The sequence below is a fragment of the Akebia trifoliata genome, chromosome 8, assembly GCF_017979445.1.
Source record: "Akebia trifoliata isolate Shusen 1 chromosome 8, ASM1797944v1, whole genome shotgun sequence".
Classification (NCBI taxonomy): Eukaryota; Viridiplantae; Streptophyta; class Magnoliopsida; order Ranunculales; family Lardizabalaceae; genus Akebia; species Akebia trifoliata.
This window is the reverse complement of record NC_141382.1, coordinates 36,797,419-36,804,438: the sequence shown is the minus strand read 5'-3', so window position 1 is coordinate 36,804,438 and position 7,020 is coordinate 36,797,419. Positions and strand designations below refer to the sequence as shown.

Here is a 7,020-nt window from a genome sequence, read left to right as displayed (position 1 = left end):
TTGAAGTAGTTAGGGAAGCTTGGGAATTCAGAACTAGAGGCCATCTTTTGTATAGGTTCACGATGAAGCTAAGGTTATCAAGAATATATTAAAGGCTAAGAATAAGAAAAAGATGAAAACTAGTAACTCTATTCTCAATGAAGCAAGAAGCAAACTTGCTTTGGTCCAAAGCACAGTGCAAGCTAGCCCAAGAGCTAATGGTCATGCTCTTGAGGAGAAAAGACTAACTAACATTTATGCTGAAGTTTTACGAATCCAAGAGGTTGAACTTCATTAGAAATCCAAAATTAATGGGTTGAAACTAGGAAATGGAAACAATGCTTTTTTTCCATTACTCGGTTAGAGCATGTAGGTCCAGGAATAGGATAAGTAGCCTCCTAGATAGTGATGGCACTTTGCTTTCTAGAGAAGATGTGGAATTAGAGGTGGTCAGTCATTTCAAGAACTTTATGGGCACTTCCAAGCAGTCTAATACAAGAGGTAAATGGACCGAGGTTAGCTATGCCAACCAGCTCAATAGTGTTGATCAGAACTCCCTTGTAGATGAAATCTATGATGAGGAAATTCATCAGGCTCTCTTCAACATGGATCCTACCAAGGCCCCTGGCCCAGATGGGTTCAATACGTGCTTTTATCAAAAGTCTTGGGAGATCATCAAGCATGATTTGTTTAAGACAGTCAAGTATTCCTTTTGAAGTAGTAACCTTCTTAAGGAGACGAATGCCACAACCATATCTCTAGTCCCTAAGGTGGACATGCCTTTTGGTTATGTTAGATTATAGACCTATTTCCTGTTGTAATGTGATTTATAAAATTATTGCTCAAGTTATTACTAACAGAATTAGATAGATTACTCATAAACTCGTGGGATTGAACCAATCTACCTTCATCAAAGGGCGTAGCATAACGAACAACATCTTGCTTGCTCATAAACTAATTAGGAACTACTAGAAAAAGAACACCAGCCCAAGAAGGGCAGTTAAAGTGGACTTGAGAAAAGCCTATGACACCGTGGAGTGGGATGCCATCGAAGTTAGTCTCATTGCCTTCAAGTTCCCCCAGAAGATCATCGAATGGATTCTTAAGTGTGTTTCGAGTGTCTCTTACACCATCTCGCTCAATGGCTCCTATGTTGGCTGGTTTGATGGTGTAAGAAGCATGGTATTTCCCATCTTTGTTTTGCTAATGACCTTCTTATCTTCTCCAAAGGGAACCGCAAAAGTGCATTAGCTATTAAAAATGTCTTAGAGGACTCCAGAGAACTCATTGGATTAGAGGTCAACCTTGATAAAAGTACAATTTTCATGGTAGGTAATAACAAAGGTTTGGCTGATGATTTCTCATCAATCCTGGGAGTTAGGAAAGACAACTTGCCTGTTAGATACTTGGGCCTCCCCTTTTTTTCTTCAAGACTTTCCTTTAAAGATTGTTTCCTATTGGTTGAGAAGATGACTAAGAAAATTAATTCTTAGAAGGGAAGATTTCTTTCGTATGCGGGCAGGTTGAAGCTTGTGAAGTCCACTCTCCTAAGCATTAAGGTCTTTTGGTGTAATTGCTTTGTTATTCCTTCATTGGGTGTTAAGGAGATAGAGAGAGTGTGTGCTAGATTTCTTTGGCCTGGTTTGAAAAATCACAAGAGCAATAGCTTGGTCAATTGGGAAGATATTTGTAGACCTTTCAAAGAAGGAGGCTTGGATTGGGGAGCATCTCTACTTGGAATTCAGATGCAATCTCTAGATTTGCTAGGATGATTACATCTAACAAAGACATACTCTGGAGCAGATGGGTAAAACACCACTTTGTGAAAAACGAGAACTTCTGGACTCTTAAAATTCTAAGGGAAACATCATGGAGCTGGGGGAAACTTTTTAAAGCTAGGAAGTTAGCCTCAAACAACACATTACACTTGATAGGCAATATAAGATCTACTTCTTTGTGGAATGACTCCTGATAGTCATATGAGATCTTAAATACTGATTTTCCTAAAGAATTAGCCCATGATTCGAGAGTTGGTCCGAAAGTAATGGTTTCAACTATCATTAGAAATGGTAATTAGAGCATTCCTTTGGGTAGAGAGTCTCCTTTGTCTGATATTTCTTCTCTTCTTGGTCAAATTCCCATCCTTGATGGAGTTCTGGATCGAGTGATTTGGATGGGCAATGTAGATGGCTTATACTCGGTTAGTTTAAAAGTGAAATATCTATCTTCCCATTCTAGGCATCCTGTTTGGGTGCACATGGTATGGAATAACAACAGCATTCTTAGACAAAATTTTATAGCATAGCTTGCCCTTAAAGGTAGACTAAAAACCTTGAAGAAACTCAAGTCTTGGGGTTTAACGGTTAAAGCGACTTGTTGGCTTTGTAGAACCCATAAGAGGACACTAACCACATTCTTAGTGGTTGCCATTTTGCGAGATGGGTTTGGATAGAAATTCTAAAGAAGTGCTTGGTGAGTAGACATGTTGGGGAGTGGGTTGATGAGGTTGAGTAGGCTTCCACAAACTTTAAGGAAGGTACCCGTATCCAAAGAATTAAGAAGGTGGCTTTTTGTGCGTTTATATACCACATATGGAGGGAAAGATGCAATAGGATCTACCAAGGCAGATTCAATGGCCTGTAACAAGTGCTTCGAAAAATTATTAAAGATGTTCGGATTAAGTTTGATGACACCTTAAATGAGATAGAAGACTCCGACTACAATAGATCTTTCTTGCATACTTGGGGTACTAATGTTACCTTTGTTCACCAACCTAGTATCTTCTGCTCTTAGATGAAATCAAATCAGGGAGTGTATGCCTTTAACATTGATGGTTCATATACGGAAACTAGATGAGACTATAGGGCGGTCATTCGAGACCAAGATGGTGAGGTTGTGGCTACCTTAGCTGGGTGTGAAGAACCAAAATCGATTTTATACCATGAGATGCAAGGTACTTTTCTTGGATTAAAGCTTGCTAGATCCAAAGGCTACTCTAGAATCCTAGTTCAATTGGACTCCATTATGATAATTAAGATTCTAAATGGCAAATGGAGCTCTCCTTGGTACGTCCTTCACTTGGTTTTGTCGATCAAGAGCTTATTGGTCAGCTTCAATGTTGTTAGTTTCTTACATGTATTTAGAGAAACCAACAAGGTGGCTGACACCTTGCGTCATTTCTTCCTTTTATGGGATGCTCGGAGATTGTATGCGGATTTTTGCCTCCCCTTATTTCTTTTCTCTCCTAAGATAAAAGAGGTTGCCTTTTCCTGAGGTTGTAGCTGGTTTGGGTCTGCCTTAACCCTATTGACCTTTAAAAAAAAAAAAAAAAACTTCAAGGGAACCTTGCTTTATGAAGTTTGTCACCCAACAACCAACAAAGCTTACCATATCAAGTTTCTTACCTAGCAAACCTTGAAGTGGAGATCCATGTCATAAAATTCAAATTGATGAGTTTAATTTGTTACTTAACAAATCCTAACCGCATCAATTTGTGGCATCCAAAAACATGATCAGATCTAAGAACTTTGAATTTATTTATTTTTTTAAAAGTGCATTTTCACTATTGAATTTCAGTTTAAATTTGGGAGTTCGGTAACCATCCAATTTCAACACCTTTGATCAAGTTCAAACTTTTTTTTTTGTTTTGAATATGAGTTTTCCATGAAATCTTGAATTTAGTGGTGTTAGGATTGCCAATTTGTTAATCCATGTGGGCTTAACAACCCTTAGTAAGATTTGAAATCTTTCTAAGTTAGTGATGCTAGCCTAATTCATAAAATAAGGTTTGTTCATAACAAACTGGATAAAAGAAGGGAGTTTTTGTAATAAAATTGTAACCTATAGGTTTGTCCAATAAATCTCTCTAAAAATATTCTGTGCGGGCCACACTTGCATTTCACTCCATGCGGGGAAAGAGGGTTTTTTTTTATCACAGAATTTTATGTATAAAATTTTTTGTGGGCCACAGACCATCTACACCTAGTTTAGGGGCTCCAGCGGCTCAGCCTTTATATGTAACGTAGGGTCAACATATTTCTAATTTGTGTGTGTGTGTGTGTGTGTGTTTTTTTCTGGGGTGGGTGGGTATGTAGAGAATATTTAAATCATGAGTCATGCTAGAGTGACCTCAATATTGTACTCCAGACTTCCACGTCAGAAAAGTGAGATATGAGGTACAATCTTGAGGTCACTTCAGCATTATTCTTTAAGTCCTTTATGTTGATCTCAATCATTGAAGAAACCTTCTACGTCAATGGGCTATATCCATCAGTTTGAAAACACAAAATTCTCATCAGATTGATCGAAAGTGTTGGGCATCATATTGGATTAGTCGTTTAAGAGCAACTCCAACCGATTTCTATATCTCTATATTTAGAGATAGAGAGAGACCTCTGAACCAAGTTCCAACTGGTCTCTTAATTTCTGACACACCCTTTAAATCATTGTTCATATCTCTAGAATTGGAGGCGAAGCAAAAAAATAGAAATGACCTTTATTTCACTATTCATTTTGTACAAATACCAATTGTCTACCCATCATTTTACATAAATCCAATCTTAATTTCCTTTTTCAATAAAAATATGTTTTAAATATAATTTTTTTCCCTTATTTATTTTTAATTCTTTTTATTGAATATTTATAAAAATATTTTAAACTCAAATTTAATCAATTATTTGACCAAATTCGAAAAAAAATTGTAATAAAAAATAAGTTCGATCATGAATAATCATTTTGTTTTTGTTTTTTTAAATAAATGAAATTAATTTAAATGTATATATTAATATTTTTCTACTAAACATAAGACGATCATACCAAATTTGATTTCTCCTATAATTGGTGGATTTTTATTTATTTATATTTAAATTGGAGTGTAACAAGTAAAGTTGGGTTGCCAATAACATTTTTTTTTTAATATTTAACTTGGGTTGTAACAAGTAAAGTTGGGTTGTCAATAAAAATTTTATTTTATTTTTTAAATATTTAACGGATTGCCAATAACAAACTTTATATATTTAACTTGGGATGTAATAAGTAAAGTTGGGTTGCTAATAGTAAGTTTATTGTTTTATTTCATTTTATAGGTAAGCTGGACTTGAACCCACGGCTTCAAGGTTGCCTTGCAATGTATCAAACCAACTTAGCTATGGGTTTAATCTCAGTTTATTATTTTTTATTATGTGAATAGTGAATTAAAGACGTGAATAGTGATTTAGAGGTTGGGACCTTTGTTTAGGTTTAAAGGAAGGAATCATCTCTAAAATGTGAGAATATGCCAAAATAGAGACAAATGGGGTGGCATCTTAAATATGCTCCTTGGAGTTTGTTTCCTTATGTTTTTGCCATATGGCACTCATGTGTGTTCCACGCAAATCATCTCTTTGATATAAAATAAGTGAAACCCTTTCATTTCTATCATACAGTAAGATTTTGAGCCTTACTAAGAGTTGTTTTGCTCAAATGGACTACCACGTCAGAAATCCAACACCACAACCCCTTCAATTTCATAAAAAAACTTAGATACAAAAAAAAAAAAAAAAAAAAAAAAAATCAATTTCTTTTGAACTAGATCTAAGGTTTTGAAAATGGACAGCTACCGAGCTTCCACATAACTCCCAAACTTAAAATGAAATTCAACGGTGAAAAATAACTTAAATTTTTTTTTTCAAAATTCATAGAATTTCATCATCTACAACCCTGAAGCATTGGATCATGTTTTTGTGGTGCCAAGAGGTGAACCCAAACATCCTTTGTAAGGGTGAAATCCTTAGTACAGCTAGGGGTACTCTAAATATAAGTTCAACTATCTTTACTAAGTTAGTAAGGATTTCACCCTTACGAATGTCTTTAGACTTACGTTGTGGCATCCAAAAACATGATCTGATGCTTCAGAGTTGTAGAGGACTAAATCTTATGAATTTTAAAAAAATCCAAAATAGAGTTAGTTTTCACTGTTAAATTTTAAGTTTGGGAATAAGGTGGAGGACATTCGATAGCCATCCATTTTCATTACCTTGGATCAAGTTAAAAGAAAATTAATTTTTGGATCTGGATTTTTTCGATGAAATTTAGAGGGCTGTGGTGTTGGACTGCTGATGTGGTTATCCATTTGTGCAAAACGACACCTAATAAGGCTTAAAATCTTACCATGAGAGTTTCCCTAAAAATAATGCTAATGTATGAACCTGGGTAATATTGTACATTGCTAGTTATAAATTATTAATACAGAATAAATTGCTCAATAAAATTATATAAAAAATCTTATAAATAATATTCTTAATAATTTACTATTTACTAGAAAATAATTACAAATTAATAAATAATGATTAGAAATAATTATTTTCTCATGAAAAATTACCTTCAGGTCTTAGGATTACCCAAAAATTCCCAATTTAAATCTAAAGGGTTGCAGGCGCTACTATTCTAATGTACCTAAAATTATTTTCACATCTACTAGGAATAAATAATAATAAGAGAAGTTTTTTTACGAAAATCTCAATTCTTTAAAAAGTCTCTATACCAAAAGTCCTCTACTCCAACTTCTCTCGTTATATAATAATAATATTAGTTAAAACAGACGCCGTCTGTGGGAATCGAACCCACGACCACATGGTTAAAAGCCATGCGCTCTACCAGCTGAGCTAAGACGGCTTGTTGAAGGTTTTGTTGCAAAGTTTTGATAGATTTTAGTGGGCCCAAAAAGACCACGTCTTTTTGAAGCCGTATCCAAAGGGCAAGTTTCAATATCAACAAGATACCTGGTTATCAAGTTGACTCGTGCGTGTTATCTTGTTTTAGACAAGTCAAATTATTTAAAAATAATGTACTAATATATATTTATATTTAAATACTTTTATAAATTTTCTTATAAGGTGGATTAATCGATTCTCAGTAACAAATCAAATTTTTATATATAACTAATGTTTAAATTCAAAACATAATTATTCATATCCAAGCAGAATCCAGTTGACCCGGTCAATATTTTTAATATATCACTGAAGTCATCTTGATATTTATTCCATGTTATAAAAAAAAAAAATG

The 7,020-nt window shown here is 34.5% G+C and overlaps 1 non-coding gene across 1 annotated transcript; it reads right to left on the bottom strand.

The window, feature by feature from the left end:
* Positions 1-6,557: 6,557 nt before the first annotated feature.
* Positions 6,558-6,630, bottom strand: TRNAK-UUU (transfer RNA lysine (anticodon UUU)). Its single transcript has one exon. It is a non-coding gene; the product is annotated as a tRNA-Lys (tRNA).
* Between the last annotated feature and the right edge of the window lie 390 nt (positions 6,631-7,020).